Consider the following 21,847-nt stretch of genomic DNA (forward strand, 5'->3'; position numbering starts at 1 on the left):
CATAATTATGAGTGTTTACCATCCAGCAATCAAGCAATCAGTCACAAGAAATATTATTTAGTATCTGCATTTTGTCGAGCATTATGCTTAGCAAGACTAGAATTCAAATCTGACCTCGGACACTAGATGTGTAACTCTTTGACTCTCTTTGCCACAGTCCACTGGAGAGGGAAATGGCAAACCACAAGAAAACCCCATTGGCATGCTAAAGTCCTTGGGGTCACAAAGAGTCAGACATGACTAAATGGTTGAACAACATGCCTTGTGCCGAGGATGCAAAGAATGAAGCGATTCCTAATCTCCATGAATTTTCTATGCAGAATCCCACATTTATAAAAAGAGAGCGCCACCACCAAATCATACCAGACTTAAAACCCAACTAATTAGCCTTGTAAAGGACTGCCCTTAGGCTCAGATACTCATTTCACTAGTCCCTTCTCCCACATGCCAGCAAAAGAGTCAGGAGACAGCTGGTGGTAGGAATCTGGTGGGTCACCAATTTAAGCTTCCCTGTCTTTCAGGCTGATTCCTCTTGAGCACAGCCTAATCCCATTCATGCCCTGGGCCTGTGGTACATTTTGCATTTGCTCATTGCCAAGTATGGATTAGTACCTGGGTTAGGGAGTAGAGAAAAAAATGAAAGCTACAATAGGTACTGCTTTTGGGGTTCTTGAATTACGAATGTGGCTACAAATGGTGCATCCAGTCCCAGATGTTATAGAAACATCTCTTTCTGAAACACAGATGTCTAAATTAAAGAGAGAATGAAAAAAAAAGGAAGAATTGCCATCTTCTCCCTGCTTTGCACACAGCATAAGGTACAGTGAACTTACATACATGTTCAATATGGATGCCTGTAGACAGGGGGGAGGTAGAATCTCACTGCCTATCGTTAGCACAATCTATCCAACTTGGTGTCTCAGCTGTTCCTGATGCGGGCTTTGAAGTTTCCTGAGTGGAACAGATACCCAGGGGCATAGACTGCAATTTGAACTGGCTTGCATATAACTTTGGCTCTCAGCTGCTATCTACTCTCTTCATTTCTCACTGTTTTCAAACACATCCCATTTCTAGGAATTGCAAAGAGGCTCCTCATTGTCAGTGTGAGTTGACCTCTGCCTGGAGAGTGTATCTCTTTGTTTCTCAAGTGTGCTAATATGGCATAGAAAAGGCAAGTAAGGAGTCAATTATTTTCCCCTTTTGAGGGTTTATGCCATTCTAGAAACTCCCCAGCACTAATACTGAACCTACGTGTGGCGCTCCTTAATGAATGAGCTACCCTTCTCACCCAGAAATGATCTTCTGCAAACATTATTATTACTGTACCAAAGTGACTGGCTGCAAAGGGAAATATGTTGATGAAGAGAGTTTATTTTAATACAGAGAAAGACACAGAGAGAGAGAGATGGAGATAGACAGACACACACACACACAGAGACTTTTTTCAATTTCCTAGCAAATTATACATTCCCATTTTGCAGGAAAGGGTTGCCATAGTGAACACTTAAAAAATAGTTAACCAAATAAAATTGAGGTACAACAAGCAGGTAACTTTTAGGGGGAAGGAAGTTAAATTTGCCTGGAGCAAGAATAACTAGTATTTAAAACTGTGATAAGGGACTCCATATCCATTTTACAAATGAAGTTTTGCTCATCGTTCTGCAAGTTAGATATTATTTTTGTACCAGTTTTCTTACAAGAGGTTACAGCATAAGTTAATAGTCTGCAAGAACAAAGATGGAGGGGGAGGCTGAGTAGCTTAGTGAATTAAGAGCTGGGCCTAGAGATGGGAGTTTCTAGGTTCAAATCTGGCTTCAGACACTTCCCAGCTGTGTGACCCTGGGCAAGTCACTTAACTCCCCATTCCCTAGCCTTTACCAGTCTTCTGCCTTGGAACCAATACATTGTATTAATTCTAAGATGGAAGATAAGGGTTTAAAAAAAAGAACAAAGATGAATAGTGAACAAATCACGACAATTTTAAGAGCTTATGTTTCTTCAGTGTTTTAAGATCTACAACGCACTTTTGTTGCAGCAGTCTTGTGAAATGGGCATCCTGATTCTGGGAGGGGAGGACAACTCTGTTTTTTCATCATTAGTCTTCTTTATGAAAGGGGATCATGGTCCCAGCTATGCTTCTTTCTCCTATTGGGTAACCCATAGTTCTGTAATCTGTTGAGTACTTTCTTTGTTCTAAACTTCCATCACCTCTGTAATTCTTCCCCCTCCGCCTTGTTTGTACCTATCTATCTATCTGTGACCTCAGAGGTAAGAATTCAGTCACATGCAACTAAGTAAGACCTTATACTTGCTTATGACACATTGTGCTCTTTTTATCATCCCAAAGCTGCCCCCAGAGGCACAGAATGACAATGGGCCTTAGAGTTCTACCCATTAAACTAAAAAAACTGGTGTAAAGATGCTCAAAGTCCAAGATAAATCCTCTCATAGAATCATCAGTCTGTCTCTTTCTTGTCTTGGTCTAAAGACCATTCCACCTAAAGCATTCCAGTAATTCACCTAGTTGTATCCCTTCCAAGGTTGAATCTCTGACTTCTTTCACATTGAAACTATTAATTGATGTTCCAGAGTGAGGTATGAATGTCTCCCTAGGGTCCTTCTCATGCTCCATGCTACCATTCTTGAGTATCTTCGGTTAAGCTACATAGTCTTTGTTTGAACTAAATAAAAAACAAAACAAAACATTGCTGTCAGGGTGGATTAATTTGTCTAATGCTTCAGTTAAGTTCCTGTTTCCCTACTTTTTAAGTCCTGCCTCCAGACCCTTTCTGGACTACAAATATTAATATCCTTATTATATGAGGAAACTGAAATTTGGAATAAATGAAGTGATTTTTTTCAGTCACATAGATAGGAAATGTTCTAAGAGGAAGTTAAGTTCATACCTTCTGATTCCAAAGCTAGAGCACTTTCTACTATGCCATACTGTCTTTCATAGAAACCTAAACTTTTCTTTTCCATAATGTAATGAGCTTGAGGGTTGGATGACACTACCTCTATGGGTTCTTCCTACTCTAAGATTCTATGTTTCTATGATCCTACTCTAAAAAAAACAAGCTTTACTGATTTATTGGAGTTTAAAACAAATGAATCTCTCTCTTCAATGAACATTTTTATCATTAAGTAGAATATAGTTCAAAGTGCAGAACACACGACCTTAAAACAATGTTTAGAAATCAAAAAAGCAAAACAAAGTTTTACATCTTTTGCAGATAAGACTATTTTTAAGACCTCGGCTGGTGGGAGTCTTGCAGTTTTTCAAATTAACCATGATTCATTAGATCTGATATTTATAGTGATAATTCTTTCATTTGCTGTCATCTAACAGAAACAGAGATAAATGTTTATATATTGGGTGGCAAAAGAATCTTCGATCCCATTTTCCAGATACAGAAATTTATCTCTGGATAGTAAACAAAATCTATCCTCAATTCAGCAAAAGCTTGCCTATCCAGAATTCCTGATGAACATCTTGTGCTTTGAATTGTTGTTTGTTGTTTGTCTTTCCTGTAGAAGAAGACCAAAGACATTACGGGGTGATATCTTGACTGCATATGAATTGGATTTAAATGAGCAGTTACACAAAGTTATCATATTAATTTTATCTTACAGAGTCATAAAGTCTATTGGCAAGGCAAAAGTCAGGATGCAGTGGATGTCCTTGAGTCCTCTGATTTCTGATGGAATTCTAAGTGCTTTGTAGCTTCAGCTACCTTCATGGCCCATGGAACAAATTGTTCACATCTACCCATTCAGTAGTTTTCACATGCTTTGGACGACACACAATAATTCATTCATAGGTTTGTGGCCCATCAGTAAGCCTCCACCTGGTTTAGTCCATCTGCCAAGATGGTTTTATAGGGTGTTACCACTAAGCATGCTACAGCTTCTTGGCATCACAGGTGGACGTGGCATACCAGATGAACACTAAAAGTACATAAATGTCCTGAAAAAGACTTGTCAAGCCATCACATCAGAGGTGCTAATTCTCTGAACACCCATGAACATTAAAGGCTTGAACATCGAAAAGAGGGATGAGTGATGGAAATCATTCTAAATTGTATTATATCGCATTTTCATGTTGATTTGTTTTTTTTTTCTGTCTAGACCTGGTATTTTATTTTTGTTGAGAATTCTCATGCGGAAATTCCTTCTGCAAATGTAGATCAGCAATTACTATGCAATTTACATTCTTAGAAAGTTGCCTAAGCATCACAGAGGTCTCATGGCTTAACTAGTGACACATAGTCCCATGGCTCACAGATCTTATGATTTGCTTATGAGTATGACATAGTATAAGTGATACAGGGACAGGAATAAAATACGTTTCAACACCCTATCTGCCATGTCATACTGTCTCTCCACTCCTATGCTTTCTTTCAAAAAAATTACTCTTTTATTTTTATATCACCTAAATTTTCCTATGTGTCTTTCCTTCTTTAGAGACCCATCCATATAATATGCTTTTCTTTAAAACAAAAGAGGAAAAAAGGGGGGGGGGAGTCAGCAAACTCACCAATACATGAAAAAATAAAATTGTGACAATATTTATGAAGTTCCATTCATATGCATCTCCCTACCTCTACAAAAGAGTAGATATTTTCCTCATATCTCTTCATTGAGGTTATGTATATTCTTTATAATTTTGCAATGTTCAAGTCTGATTGCTTTGTGGCTATTGTTCTTACCATTTATATTGTAGTCCTTGTATATTTTGGGTTTTTCTCTGCTTACTTACTTTGCATTAATTCATATGAGTTTCTTCATATTTCTCTGGATTCATATTTTCTCATTTCTTACAATATAATGATTTTCCATTCAAGTAATATATCACACAATTTGTTTACATATTACCCAGCTAATGAGTATCTACTTTGTTTTCAGTTATTAGCCATTACAAAAGTATGCTCTAAATATTTTATTGCATATGGGACCTTTCTTTTTTTTATAACTTATCTCTTTGAGCTATATGCCTAACAGTGAAATCTCTGGGTTGAAAGGCATAGATACACAATTCACTTTCTTTGACTAATTCTAAATTTATTTCCAAAATGTTTACCAATTCATAGTGTCCCAGAAGTATCAGTGCAACAATTCATTATTAGTATGTGTCTTTTCACAACCCTCCAACTTTGACTATTTCATATGTTGATATCCTTTATAATTTGTGGGTACGAGAGAAAACCTCAGGTGCTTTGATGTGCATTTCTCTTGTTATTAGTGATTTGGAGTATTTTTTTAATAAAGTGATTAATAGTTTGCAATTCTTTTGTATATCTTTTGACAATTTAGTTATGGGGAAATGGCCGGCATCTTCTTGAAAACACATATATAATTTAATCTTTTATTTGACTTAGAATATTATATAGCTCATGTGGTGGAATAAGCCATCAATTTTCGTTTTGAGCCATAGAATCTGGAGTTGAATTCTAGTTCTTAGGATTATTATCCATATGACTTTGAAAAGATTGCTTCTCCTTTCCTTTTCAGAGAATTCATTCTAAGTATTATATATTAGTAATTTAATCTTTATGCAGTTGATTCTTAGATCTATTTATCTAGCTCTGATTTCTCTCCTGACCTCCCCCTCATCTCTAAATACCTATTGGACATCTCAAACTGAATATCCTATAAGGATGTTAAACTCTACATGTCAAAACTAAACTCATAATCCTTTGTCCCAAAAGAACTTTCTAAATTTCCCTAATACTGTCAAGGACAAGAATCTTTCTAGTCATCAGACTTTAAACCTAAATATTTTCTTTTTCTCCGTACTTTGAGGGAAAACCATCTTTCTAGTCTTAAGTCAAGTCCTTTTATTTCTACCTTTGCAAAACTCTTGTGTCTATCTCTCATCCTCTGATACCCTTGTATAGGCCCTTAATACTTCATGCCTGAACTATTAAAAGAGATAGTTACTTGGTCTCACTGCCACAAGTATCTCCCCACTCTAGCTATTTCTCCACTCAGTTGCCAAAGTGATCTAAAAACATATGTGTGGCTAATGCATTGTTGGGGAAGTTGTGAACTGATCCAACCATTTTGGAGGGCAATTTGGAACTGTACACAAAGGACTGTAAAACTGTGCATACTCTTTGATCCTGAATCACCACTACTGGTTCTATATATCAAAGAGAAAATTTAAAAAAGGAGAAAGGACCTACTTGTACAATAATATTTGAGCAGTTCTTTTTGTGGCAAAGAATTGGACATTGAAGGGATGTCCATCAATTGGGGAATGGCTGAACAAATTGTAGGATATATTAGTGATGGGATACTATTGTCTTATAAGAAATGATAAGAAAGATGATTTCAGAAAAAGCTGGAAAAATCTACATGAACTAATGCAGAGCAAAATAAGCAGAACTGGGAGAACATTGTTTACAGTAACAGCAATATTTTATGATAATCAACTCTGTAAGACTTAGCTACTTGTAGCAATACAATGATCCAGGGCAATTCTGAGGGACTTAGAACAAAGAATGCTATCCACCTCCAGAGACAGAACTATTAGAATCAGATTCAGATCAAAACATACTGTTGTTTATATTAGTTTTATTTGTGGTTTTATTTGGGAGTTTGGGTTTTATATGCATATTCTCCTACAACAATGATAACTATGAAAGTATGTTTCACATGATAATACCTCTATAACTTAGATCAAATTGCTGGAGGAAGGGGAGGGAAAGAAGAGAGGGAGGGAGACAATTTAAATCTTATAATTTTGGAAAACATATGTTGAAAATTGTTATTACATGTAACTGGGAAAACAAAATATCTTCGAATAAAAATAGATGCCTGACAACATCACTCAATAAATTCTATTAACTCCATTTTACCTCCAGAATCCTGCTTTTCCAGTCTTTTTAAGCTTTATTGTCCTCCAAGTATTTTGTGACCTACTGATAATGGTCTTCTAGCTATTACTTGAACAGGCGATTCCAACTCCTTTTCACTCACTCTCCCAATGCTTGTAATGTCTTTTTGCCATTCCTTCCTGGCTTCTCATGGTTCTTTCAAGTATCAGCTGAAATCTCAACTTTTGTAAGAATCCCTTCTTTGTCATCCTCAAAGCTAATGCCTTAACTCTAAGACTGCCTCTAATAAAAATTGCATATATCTTGTATGAGCATGGTTCTGTATATATGATCTCTTCTCTAGTAAAATGTGAGCTGCATGATGGCAGGGACTGTTGAGAAATATTTTTCACTAAAGTTATAAGAACATGGTAGAATAAGGTAGAAAAATGCTTTGTCCACATAGCTTATATTCTGTGTATGATAGCTTTGAAATCTCTAAAGTGATAAAATGCTACACTCACAAAATTATAATGGCATCCTCTAGCATTAGCACATGAACAAATGCTTAGCGTGAATCTACTTAAATAGGGGAGGGATGTAAGAGGAATGTTTTGATTCATTAATGTTTGCCAGGGTAAAAGTTGGAGAAAATTGTGAATAGACCAATTTCAAAAATATTAAGATGTTTTTTATTTGTAGAGTTCCTTATATTTGTTAAAGTGCTTTCAACTACATTATTTTATTTTATCTTCACAACCTATGAGTTGGACAAATGGGAGTATCTCTATTTTATAAATGAGGAAACAAAGATTCTTAGAAATCAAGTGGCTTTCCCACAGTCATGCAGCTAATAAGTAGAAGGCAGGCCTAAGATCTGAGTCCCCTGACTCCTAACTTTGTAGACATTCTATTACATCACATTGCTTCTAGGAAAAACTATTGAAATGATAGAATGCTCAGAAATGAGTTATCTAAAAAAGCAAACTATTCCCAGCAGTCATGAGATTTGTCCACTGCTCTTTGCCTTCTGATTTTGGAATGTTCAATTTTATTTGGAAATGCGAAAGTCATCCTTTTGAAAATACATGATTCAATTAATTATGTTTCCTGATGAAAATCTTTTTCCTTTTCAGTTAGTGTTGGTCTAGCGATTATGGTACCCTGTGATCATTTTACTAAGAATTTATTTTACATACAAAATATGTGTGCATACACACATACATATATACTGTTAGATATATGTGTTTATGGGTGCATGAATATATATGAATATATAGAAAAATGGTAGTAAAAATCACATTATTTATTTTCACTTTTTGTTTTGTGCATTTTTAAAACAATTTAAATTTTATTCCCTTTTCTGTCACTACTTACTCGTTTCCTGCCACCCCTTAATAGAAGCCACCTCCTGTGATGAATATATATATATATATGTATATATATATATATATATATATATATAGTCAAGCAAAATAAATCAACATATTACCTATATCTGAGAATGCAAATCTGCCTCTGTACTGCTATCCCAGAATTAAATTGTATGTATTTCATTATTGTCCTCTTGGTCATTATTGGTCTCTGGTTCTATCAGTTGCTTTTCCTTACATTATTATTACATTCATGGAATAAACTGTTCTGGTTCTGTTTCAGTACTGAATCAGTTCATATAATTCTTACCATATTTCTCTGATGCTGACACATGTATCATTTCTTATGGAGTAATTAAAACCCATTCTATTCTGATACTGTTTTTTCTTCTGCCCTTCCTCAATTGATGGGCACCCATTTTATTTTCAGTTTGCTACAACCAAAAGCATTTTCATAACAATTCCATACACATGGTCCCTTTTCATCTGCCCTTGACCTCCCTGGAGAAATTTTTGAGATATAGTTTCAAATTGTTTTTCAAAATGACTATGTCAATTCACAGCTCCACCAATAAACAGCACATTAATGTGCCTGTTCTCCCAAAGACTATCTATACACACATACTTATATATATATATATATGTATACATAAATATGTATATATATATATATGACAAAATGAATCAAAAAAAGAAACATTAAGACAAGAAGGAGAGTTAAAAGACGTGACTTGATCATCCTACAGATTTGGAAACTGTAATATGGTACATGCATGTGTTTTGTTTTTATCTTTTCTAACAAAGTATAAACTATAATGGCAGACTGTCTAATTTTTAGGATACTTTTTAATGTGCCCAGATACTAGTAAGCAATGGATGTATTCAATAAATATGAAAAATAAAGGAACAAAGTCACAATGGTACTGCTTGAAGATGATTAATTTTTCATAGCAAATTGAGGAGAAGATATAGAAAGAAAAGAGTAGGTGGGGGGAGAAATTCTTGCACAAACTATAGACAAAGTATTTAGTTAATGCTTTCAGCCTAAGATCCCTCACATTTCAATGACCTTGCTTACAGAAAAAAAAATGCAGTTGACTAACAGAGAGGGAATGGTCCTTTCAAACACCTAGCCGTTGCTAATTCATGGTGAGAATTTCATAAATGTTTGTTAAATTGAATTGAAATGTATTCTGTTAAGGTAAAACCCATATGAACTATAAATGTAGGCCTCTTCCTTCTCTTGCTCTTCTAATAATTATTTAGCAGCTATGTGGCACAGTAGGTAAAGTACTGAGTCTAGAATCAGGAAGGTCTGATTTTGAATCCAGTCTTAGACACTTACTAGTTGTACGAATGTATTTGAGGTCGATATATCTCAGTTTCCTTGGCTACAAAATAAGGATAATACTAATATCTAACTTATGGGATTGTTGTGAAAATCAAATGAGATAATTTTAAAGCACTTAGTATAGTGCTTAGCGCACAGTAGGTAAAAATATTTGTTCTCTTTCTCCTTACAATTTTTTTCCTCTCTAAACACCATTTCTAATAAATATTAATCCATCTTCCATTTAAAATTCTCCAGGAATAGAATCCAAAAATATACTGAGCTGCTTCTGGAGGTAACGTGTATCCTTTTACGACACTTATTTAGACCTCTCATTTGCCCTTTTCAGATTCTACATTATATAATAAAGATTGGTATACGTATCTTATTCATCATAATAGATTGTTTTTGTTGTTAAAGTTTTTTTTAATAAACAGCAATTTTTCTCCATCCTATCCCCCAAACCATTTGAAAAAAGGAAAAAATGAAATGCTTCATAACAAATATGTATAGTCAGGCAAAACAAATTTCTCCCTTGACCATGGCTGATTCTACACCCTGGGTCTATTTCTCTATCAGATAATGGGTAGCAGTCTTCATTACTAGTCCTCTGGAATAATGGAAACCGGAAATGCAAGGCTGGCCAGGAATGCAAAGGTGGGGAAAGAGTGCCTTCCAGATATGGGGGACAGTTAGTCCAAAAGCCCAGAGATGATATATTAAATGTCATGTGTAAGGAACAATAAGAAGACTAATATGACTAGAGTATAGCATACAAGGAGGAGAATAGTATATAATAATGAAGCTGAAAAGATAAGATGGGGACCAGGATATAAAGAACTTTTTACTCATTAGTCATTTCTGACTCCTTGTTGCCCCATTTGGGGTTTTCTCAGCAAATATCCTAGAGTGGTTTGCCATTTCCTACTCCAGCTCATTTTACAGATGAGGAAACCGAAGCAAGCAAGATAAAATGACTTGCCAGGGTCACACAGAGGTGGCATTTAATCCAAGTATTTCTGATTCCAATTATGGCTCTCTGTCCACTACACCATGTTGACTCATAATGATGCCTTTCACACTTATTATTTTAACCTTTTTTTTTCCTTTTCAAAATCAATACTGTATATTGGTTCCAAGGCAGAAGAGTGATTAAGGGATAGGCAATATGATTTAAATGACTTGTGTAGGATCACAGAGCTAAGAAGTGTCCGAGGTCGTATTTGAACCCAGGATCTCCCGTCTCTAGGTCTGGCTCTCAATCCACTGAACCACCGAGTTGTCCCACTCCATTTACTCTTCAGATGTAGATGCCATAAAATTTCAAAGCGATGTAACAAGGTCTATTGAATCAAGCACCGGATTTTGGTATTAAAATGCTCTGGGTCCAAATCTTGCCTCAGGGTGATCTTAGAAGGAATAACAAGCAATATGATTTAATTCCTCTATACCTTTTCTGAAAATTATATGTGTGTGGGAAAGGTGGCGGCAAGTTCCAAATCTATGATTCAGTAATCCTACTAAACCAGAGAGATTAGTGTCTGCTTTCTGTTCCCAGGAAAAATAATACATTTTCCTTATTTCTAAGTAGAGTGTCAGGGTGGTGACAGAAACTTTTGTTTATAAACTTGTCAAGTGTGATTAATAGAAGACTCAATCTTTCATTATGATTCTAGTTCTTTCAATTTGCACAGTGCCTGGCACATTGTTGGAGCTTAATAAATGCTTGTTGGTTGATGATGGATTGAGTTTCTAATTCCTGCTATTTTGTTGGCTCTAGAAATTGAATATAGGGGAAAAAATTCTCCTGCTTGTCCTTTTTTTTTTCTAGAATGTCTAAGTGTGGGACATAAGCAGCATGATCAAACAGCTGCCTACCTCAAGCTCTAGGCTACATTCCTAGATAATTAAAAGGGGATAGTTCAGAGACATTACACTCTTACACACTTTGCCACATATAAGAATTACCAGCTAAACAAGAGTTCTAAAATACCATCATTGTTATTTCTGTGAATTACTCCTCATCAGTGACACATTTTCTTTTTTTGTAAGACAAACTCAGATACTATGATTGTGCAAACAATGGCCTGTCACTTGTTTTTATATGGTACTAAGGCTAAGGCTTTTACATTTTAAAGTGTGATAAAACTTTATTAACAAGCTATAAAATCCATTCTTAGTTCCCTACCCAATTGTATAAAATTAGACTATTCGCTGAATTTGGCCCTCAAGTCATAGTTTTGACCCCTCTTGAAACCTAGTTCTAATGAAGCCAGAATTTGAGTGTCCAATTCTCAAGTGATTTAATTCATTTCAATTGTTACAAAACTCCTTTGCTTGCTTAGTCATAGATTGTACCATTTCATTGGTGCATATAATTGGTACCCAGGGTTACTGAGTATCTGAATGGAAGTGACAAAAACCACTTCAAGAATACCAAATCAGTAGCATCTTTTCTGACATGCAAAGTACAACTGTGGTTTGATTTATTCATCACTGACATTTTTTGTTTTCCTTATCCTTCCTTTTATCATCACCTCTAAGCACAGTGTTTATGAAGCCATTTCATAATAATAGAGACAGAATGGCCAAGTGAGAATAGTTCCAGGTTTAAAGTAGGGATGACCTGGGTTCACATCTCATTTCTAACATCTGTATCCCTGAAGAGTTATAAGGTCTGATGCAATGTGAAAAAAAGCAGAACCAAGAAAAAACAAAAAAACAGAAAAAAGTAGTAATGATATAAATGGAAAGAAAAACAAAATAAAAACGAAATATTGTGTAATTGTTAATGCCAAATTTTGTCTGAAAGAAAAGATAGGAGAATGAATCTACCTTTTTCCTTTAAAGAGATGGGGGGTTATGGATAAGGAACACTATATATACTGCTCATTTGATGTACTGGTTGATGTACTGGTTAGTTTTGTTAAAACATATTTTTATGTTGCTTTTTTAAAATTCTTACTTAAAGGATGTCTCTTTGGTTAACAGAGAAGAGAGGGATATGCTGGGAAATGAATGATGACATGAAACCAAAATATATTAATTAAATATTTAAAAGCATGACCCTGGACAAGTCAGTTTACCTCTAGGTATTTCAGACAATGACCTGAGCCCCAGGATTTTTTAAAAAATATGTTGTTGTTGTTGTTTTCCAACAAAAATTCACATTCTCACTCTTCCACTCCAAATCTTCTTCCACAACTAAGAACTAAAAAAAATCTGTTACAGATATGTAAAGTCAATTGAAACAAACTTCTGCATTGATTTTCTACAAAGCCATAGACATATTTTTATTGGTGAGGACTCCTCAAATCTGATAAAATCATAATCTTTTGTGTATTTTAGTTTATTTTTCTTCTTGTTGAAAAGAGATAATTGTTTTTCTTTCTCTTTTCTTTTTAAAATTCTATTTTGATGGGCAATTTAAATAAATATAGTAAATATCAATAAAGTAAAATGTAAAGAAAGTAAAATTCTTTCTCCTCTCTGGGGCGCCCATCAATTGGTGAGATCCCTAGAGAATGACTATTTCATTTCTAATATTCTCACTCTGGAGTTCCTGACAGCATGCTTACTTTCAAAGGTTAGCTAGTAGACACACTTAGCTTAAAGCAAAGATATTCACTGAGATTGCATCATAAGAATAATAACAAAACACTCCCTGCCCCCCCATAATCCTGGCACTCACTTGACCATGATGCTACATAAAGCATCAATGAGAAGAGTGGGCGGCACATACATAAAAATTTAGGTAGAAAGGCTCACCCTTAGAGGATATGTGTGGCTAAGGCACCTCTGGCACTGCTGAGCCTCAATATCCTTTCTCTTCTCATGGTGTCCTCAAGTTTTTGCCCCTTGGGTACAGCATCTCTACTGGATTCCTTCAGCCTATTTATATAGCTTGACTTCCATAGGACAAAACTGGTTCTTCTCAACTCACAGAGATTCTATTCTTCAAAAACATTTACTGCTTCAACTGCTGAATTTGCTTTTTTCTGGGTGTGGTGCCTTCAACTAAGAGTAACAAGGCATAGTTGATGTAAGGGGAGTAGGAAAAAGAAATACCCTTCTGTCCCTAGAGAGACGAGGACCAATTCCCTTTTTATAAACAAAAAAATCCTATCTTCTATCTATCTGTGTCAGAAGAACCTCACAAGTTAAACAATTGGGAATAAGTGACTTGCCCAAGGTCAAACAGGTAGGAAGTATTTGAGTCCAGATTTGAACCCAGGTCCTTCCAATTCTAAGGCCTGGAACTCTATTCACTGCCACCTAGCTACCCATACCAATTTTGTCTTAAAGGCTAACTTCTTCCACAACTAGGTGCTCTACACATGCCAGAGGTAATACTCCTTGAAGATATGTTATGCCTTGACTCTTTAACTGGCATTCTAGGAAATGTCTAGCAGGGTGATAGACAGTTCTTAGATATCTAACAGCTCTCTGTTCTCCAATTTAATCAGTTTTGATCAGGACACTTCACACATTTCAAAGGGACAGTAGTGTTTAGACATATCTAAATAGTTTGAGATATTAGCACTACATTGTCTCTGTTACCTACCCCTTAATTTCTGTGATTTTATCACCTGCGATAGAGATACATTTTTTATAGGAGTCTTGATCAATTTTCCTCTCTAAAACTTATGGTTAGTTTTTAATAGTCTCAGCTGGGGTAAAGGTTTTTATCAGGTTAGTCAGATTTTTGAAAGAATTATGGAATTTACCACCACATCTGTGGAAAAAAAACTTGAATAGATGATAAAAAATGAGTTTTTATTTAGCAAACTAACTATATACAAAGCACTCTGCTAAATGCTGTAGGGACACGAACAGGAAAATAAAACAGTCCCTGTTCTCAAGCAGCTTTCATTTCAATGGGAGATACGACACCTACAGAAGGTTTCAGCTTCAAGTTAAATGAAAAGGTTCACGGTCCTTTGGGATGTGGCAGCAAACTTTGTTAATAACTCTTTTAATGTCATTTCCACTAAAAATCATAGCAGTTTTTGATATTAAACTATAAGATAAAGTCCAGGACTTTGGTGGCATGAACATTCTTTGCTATGAATTCAGAAGCTGTGACTCTAGCACAGTGATGGTGAACCTTTTAGAGACCATGTGCCGTGCCCCATCACCCTCCACCCAGACTGCATGCTATGCCCAACCCTCCCAGAGACCAAGTGCTGTGCCACCTCCACCACCCTAGTTACACCAGACAGGGGAGGGAGAAAAGGAGGGGAGTGATCCAAGCTCTTTGCTCAGGGGAGAGAGTAAGAGCTTCCATTGGGCTGCTGGGCAGTGGGAAAGGGAGGTGGGGTAGAGAGGGAGAAGGGAGCAGCTCTGCTTGAGTCTCTGTGCCTTTCAAGTAACTGACTCTGGCGGGGGACAGTGCATGTGCCCACAGAGAGGTCTCTGCATGCCATCTTTGGCACATGTGCCATAGGTTTACCATCATGGCGCCAGCTAATGGAAGCAGTTGCTAAGCTGCATCTCCTAGAGATTGATTCTCAAAATGATGGCTGGACATACTGCTATTCTTCTCATATCTTAAGGATTTCAATTCTTGTTTGGCATTTAGATGATTCCTTTGGGGTATCCAAAGTTAAGTCTCATTTAGTAGCTGTGGAAGGAAGCAGTTATTATTATTGTACTAACTCCATTAGCTCTGGGCAAATAGGTGGTACAGTAGAGATTACTAGGCAGAGAGAGAGAGAGAGAGAGAGAGAGAGAGAGAGAGAGAGAGAGACAGACAGACAGACAGACAGATAGACAGACAGACAGAGACAGAGACACAGAGAAAGAGACACAGAGACACAGAGAAAGAGAAAAAAAGATAGAGATAGATGGAGACAGAGAGTCCTCTTCCTGAGTTTAAAGCTGGATTTGAACTCATCTTCCTAATGCCAAGGCTACCACTCTCTCCACTGTGCCACTTAACTGCCCTCTAATTCCAAGAAGCAGCTTTAAACAGGAAGTGATTTTGCATATGTGGCAAGATTATTAAGATCCATAAGCATGTGTTCTTTTAATAATTTCCATATACCTCACTCTGAAAATCTGTAACCCCTCAATTCCCTAACTGTAAAAGAATGGATGGTGCTTTTCGCACTGGTAAAATATTTTTTTGCTTGGAAATCACTTAAGCCTTTTGCTGTACTCTTAAAGTCTGAACAATGAAAAGAGATAAATAGGGAGAATACCAAGAGAGATGCTGTGAGTGATCAGATCAGCATGCTTTTATACCATTTCCATCACTTTGAATTTTAAATCACCTTTTAAAGGGCACTAAAGCATTCTTGCAAATTGGTCTGTGCTCCAATTAATGTGCCCAACATGACAATAGGACCATTTCAGCTTGGCTAAGCAGACCAGTCAACCAGGAGTATATGACTTGAAGACATGGAAAGCCTGTGCACTTCCTCATTTTTCTTGCCCTCCCTCCCCTTGGGTTTTTTTTTAGCAGCTTAGATCCAATTAGGCCAGTTAATCCAACTAAACCCAATTGATATAAAGTTTTCTAACAAAGGGCATCCACTAGTTGGGAATCCATGAAAATTTGCAAGAATGCCCAAGTCTCTTGTTGTTAAAGTCCACCCAATGGCACACTTCCTAGTCTAGGCCAAGAGAATTCTTAGCTTGATAAGACCTTTTGGTGACATTTATTGACATACAAAGGGTTTCTTCTTTGTCTCTTTATTTTTCAGACTGTGCACATTTTTGACATCCATTAAGTTTTATAAGAGTAGACTGCAAATGGTTGTGATGAGAAATGCCAGGTTTTATTACAAGAAAATGTTCATAAATAGAAATGACTTTGTGTTTTCAATCAAGAAATAAATAATGCTTGCATGGAGATATNATAACATTTTAGTAGCAGTGGTGAAAAATAATTAGGGTAAATATGAGTCTTTTCTCCTAATATAAATCTATTCAGAGAGTATGACCTTTATGTGGTATTTTCCAGTAATGATATTATTAGTGAAAAGAGTGACCACGTGTTTTGTTATTCAGAACAAAAATGATACGTTATTTGCCCCTAAAAAGACAGCCAGCCTCTTAAATGAAGTAGAATGTTTGCTCTTTGAGAAAAGTGATTGTTTTTCATTTTTGTATTTGTATCTTTGTTTCCTCAGCACCTAGCATGGTGACTTGAAAATAGGCTCTTGAAAAATGCCTTTTGGATTGACTAAGATCAGAGTTATTAACTAAAAATAGTTACTATATGTATGTATAGATATAATATAATAGATATATAGACCTAAGATCTACATATATTATGTATACTTATTTAAATGTTATATTTTATGGACATATGTTTTAATTAATATGAGAAGGAAAATTGGAACCAAGATCTCACTTAACTCTAAATCCAGCATGCTTTCCATGATACCGTGCCAATGTTGATGACAATGACAGAAGACATAATGCTTTATGGTTTGCAAAGCACCTATCCCAGTCAGCATTCATGACTTTTGAACATCGAAGGTCTGAGTGTGTATCAGAGCAGCATTACTGAATTTGACTATGGCTCTGTTTGTTTTTAAATTTAAAGGTTATTATCCCCTTAATCATTGCCTTTATGTGAGAAATTATGGCCTGTGTTTTATAGTTCATGTAAGAATCATGGTGATTGAATATGAGCACTGAAGAGAGAATTGTTCCATCCTTTCAGAATTTAAGAAGATTGTCTTATTTATAGATCTCATAAAGGAGAAGGAGAAAAAAAAGAAACATTACTTACATTTGTATTTGAAATTAATCACATATACAAAACAGAGGTTATGAACTATGTTTGCTATGAGTGATATTTAATTTAGTAGTAAAGAAGGCTGACTGGTAGGAGATGACAAAATCAGATAGCAGCAAGAGAAAGCCTTACATTGGCTGTTACTCAGAGAACCAGGAACTCTTCCTAATATCTTTTCTTTTGATCAGCCAAGGGAGTCCAATAAGAGAGGGCCAGACCTAGCTGTGAGCAAACTGCTGAAAAGTTCCGCTCAGTATCGACATTGCAATTCTGGAATCAGAGCTGGTCCCAACTCCAAGACAAGAACTGAAAGGAGCCACATGCTTCACCAAAACACGAAACCATAACTGGGCACACTACATCCCTTTCTACCCCTACCCTACCTCCCTCACCCAATGCGTCCGAAATGCAGGGGGGATGCTGTTTGAACTGACCAACAAGGACTGGTGATCTAGCTGAACCATGATGAAAAGCTGTTAAGATGTGATTTTAGTTTATCAGAAAAGTTGATTGCCATGTACTTTCATAGAAGGCCCACTGCTCTGCCAGTGGACTTTAAAAGCAACAATTAAGTGAGGTCAAAAGGAAGAATCTGACTTAATCCGTGGAATAGATGACTTTGCTGTTAATTAACTGACCCTGGTGCTTAGTGATATTTTTCCTGATTAGCTTTTAGACTCTGAACTTTTCTTAGTATAGTTCTACAGTCTAGGTTAATAGGGCAGACTGTAATGGCAGGCACTAATTGCATTGCATATTTAATATCGGAGGTAAGGTTGCTCATTCTCAAAAGGGAATGTTGCTCATTTCCTTTTTCTTTTTTTTTTAACTTGCCATTTTCTGAGAGATTGACTGTGCTAGTTATTAGCTCTGTGTCCTTGTCAAACTTATTTTTCTTTTGATATGACACACATGCATACAGAAATATATTTTGTCAGTGATAAACTGGGTCAAGGACATCTTCATTCCTTGGTGGAACAATAACATGGCCCAAAGTATGAAAAACATGCAACCTCGGTGGCCTGGTCATAGCTGTTGAGTCTTATTCAAGTTGATTTTTGTTGAGAGACCATAACCTTGGAGTTATAAGAAACTCATTGTCAGTTAGGGCTCCACCTTCTTTTAGTGGGTCCAAAATGAGCTTTGTGGACTTGATAAAATGAAAATGTTTCACTCATGTAAATAAAACTGCCAGGGTTATCCTCAGGCCATGAGTCTCTGTTTGGTTTTCTTAATCTGGTTGGCATTTTAGGAAGACTTACTTAAAAAAATTGAAGTGAAAATAATGTCGTTGTGCTCATCAAAAAGATTGCAACCATTATGGGCTATTTATTGTTTTTAATGTATAAGGTACTTATAAAATTGTTTTTTTTTTTAATGAGGAGACTCAATGTGGGGCCATATCTTTGTTTCAAAGACATTACTGAATAGAAATTCAACCTTCAGTTTTTTTTTATTGCTACTTCCAGACTCTAATAATTCTATACCTCCTCCTCAGCTCTGGAGAAATTGAATATATCATATTGTCTTAATACAAACTTAAGAGGGTTGAGAACATCAAAAGTCCAGGAGAAAGAAACAAGGAACTTCCAACAGGAAAGTACAGCAAGCCAGGTTAATTGAGAAGAGATAAAAAATGGAGAAGTTGGGGAAGATGGTGAGAACAGGTCATGTGTGCTGGGTCCTGAGTGGAACGGGGCACCCCACTCAGATACTGAGGGTAATCGGGGACCCTCTTCCCCATCATGCTTTCTTATTAGGGTCCAGCAGGACCAGGTATTGGGGGAAAGCAATGAGGAGAATGGACCTGGGCACTGGTATTAAGTCATGCTTCTCAGGGATTGGAGGCTAGTTGAGGTTCAAACATTCCACTAGCAGGAAAAGAGGGCTTCAATCATTACTAGCTGTCTTACTTTTTCAAACTGAGTGAGGGGTTTTTGAGCTTCTGAGTGGAGGGGGAGTAGATGGCTTTAGTGGATTGGAAAACTATTGTAGGTCTTTTGTTCTTTGTATTTGATTTGGTTTAAATACTTTATCCATTAAATTTCACACAATGTTCCCCTTTTTTATATCTATAGAATTAAGATCGGATACTCTCAAGGTCCTCATTAATAATATCGATAATGAATGACATTTATTTATCACTTTAAAGGTGACAAAATGATCATTACACATTGTCTCCTTGGAGTTTCATAAGCAACTCTGTGAGGCTAAGAACTAGAGGCAGCTAGGCACAATATAAATGCTAGTTATTAGTATTATTATTGCTCCCAATTATTGATGAGCATATTGAGGCTCAGGATGAATAAAGAAACATTTATTAAGTGGTTGCCATTTGCCAAGAACTCTGTTAAAGGCTAGAGATAAAAATGCAAATAAGAAGAGAAGCTTCCATTCTAAAAGAGGGGGTGGAAGGTGATAACACATAAGGAAATGGTAACCAAAGAGGGATATTTTGGTTTAAATAGTTCATGGGTTGATGGGTGGAACCACAGGAGAGAATAGATTGAGAAAGTGTTAACAAAGTTGAGTTGATTATAGTGCCAGAAATGAAAAAGGGAGGGGAAATACTTGGAGGGAACCTGTAAGCAGTGTTGTGCAAGAGCTAACTTGTGTCACCTCCAGACAGCTGATTGTTAAATTTTCAATGTGAGTATTTACACGTTAAAAATGTGTACATTTTTACAAAAAAGGGTACAAATCAGAGCTTGATTGTTTTGTTAATGGTCTAGTTAGACCTAAGAAATTGTTGGAGAAAATGTTAACAGAGATAAAACTTAAAAGTACACTGATATGTGTGTTACGTAAAGATATAAATCAATATCTATATATATACATATGGAGTAAAGACAATAATTTTGTTCAGTCCTTGTGATGCCATGGACCGTAGCTATCTGTAGGGTTTTCTTAACAGAATAGTTTGCCATTTCCTTCTCCAGTGGATCCAGTGAATCCTTTTGTCAGGTAATCAGAGATTTAGCAACTTCCCCAGTCATACAGCTGGGAGGTGTTTGAACTCTGGTCTTCTGGACTCCCAACCCTGAGCCATGGTTTTCTCTTCATAATAATTATAACCAGCATTTATGTAGTACTTTTAGATTTGTAAAGTGTTGAAGTTACTTGCCCAAAGGCATATAGATAGTGACTGGGATGGGATTTGAATTCAAGTCCTCCTTTCTCAAAGTCCAGGGCTCTAACCACTGTATCACCTAGCTGTTTCTAGTTCTTAGTCTCAGAATTCCTTGTGAAACTCAAATAAGATGATATATACACATTTTTAAATATTAAAGTTATATGTCAATATACATATGCAGTGTATACATACATATATCTACCTGTTTATATAAAAACTGGTTGTTAAACATTTGGCAGCGCCTACAGGTAGCATGTTGCTTCTAGGAATCAGGACCATTTCACCACCAGATGCAGTAAACATGGAGAACAAGCTTATGAGACTACTTCCATGATGCTGCTCTGGACATCTTAGTGCCTTCTTTTTTATTTATTCCAAATTTTTCAAAATGAAATAAAATAAGTATTTCCATACTCAAAGGAAAAGAAAATTGCACACAAAAGATATAAAAAATATCATGTATTAAACTTATTTTTCTTCATATCAACATAATAAATCCCATCCACAAATGTCTTAGCCTCTCCTCAACCTCCTGGCATCACAGGAGGTATTGTATGGAAGAAAAACAGGTCCATGTAACTCTGGAGATAACATTCACAATTTATTCTTCCAGGATTAATGCTGTAGTTATGTATAATATTTTCTTAGTTTTACTCATTTCACTGTTCATTATACCATGTAGTTCTTTCCAAGTTTTTTTTTTTAATAATAGCCTGTTCATCACTTCTTATGATGTAGTAGCACTCCATCACCATCATATACCACAGTTTGTTCAGCCATTCCACAATTGATGGTCATCCCCTCCATTTCCAATTCTTTGCCACCACAACGAAAGCTGCTATAAATGTTTTGGAATGTATGGGCTCCTTTTCTTTTTCCCTGATCTCCTTGGGAAACAGATTCAGCAATATTTGGGTCTAAAAGTGTGCAGTTTTATAACTCTCTGGTTGTAGATCAAAATTGTTCTCCAAAATGGTCGGATCAATTCACAGCTCCACCAACAGTGTAATAGTGTTCTCATTTTTCCACATCCCCTCCAACATTTGGCATTTTGCCCTTTTGTCATTTTAGCCAGTCTGATGGCTGTGAGACGATATCATCCAAGTGCATTCTCAACATTTTGAGGGTAGGTTTGGGAAACTAAAACGATTTGTACTTAAGATCTTGGATTTAGAGGTGAAAGAGATCTCAAGTATTGTATAGTCTAGTCCCTATCGTTTTGCAGAATAAAAAACTAAGACCTAAAGAGATCAAATGACTTGCCTAAGGTCATATAGATAGTAAGGAGCAGAGCTGGGATTTGCACTTGGTTCCTCTGACTCCATATCCCTTAATTCTTCTGCTGTGTCACAATACCTGAAGCACAAAGAGGGAGCCTGAGCTCCTCAAAAATATTTTCCCATGCATTTTCCAATTTTCATCGCTTTTCCCAACACCTAGCTT

Source organism: Gracilinanus agilis, chromosome 2 (assembly GCF_016433145.1).
Source record: "Gracilinanus agilis isolate LMUSP501 chromosome 2, AgileGrace, whole genome shotgun sequence".
Lineage (NCBI taxonomy): Eukaryota > Metazoa > Chordata > Mammalia > Didelphimorphia > Didelphidae > Gracilinanus > Gracilinanus agilis.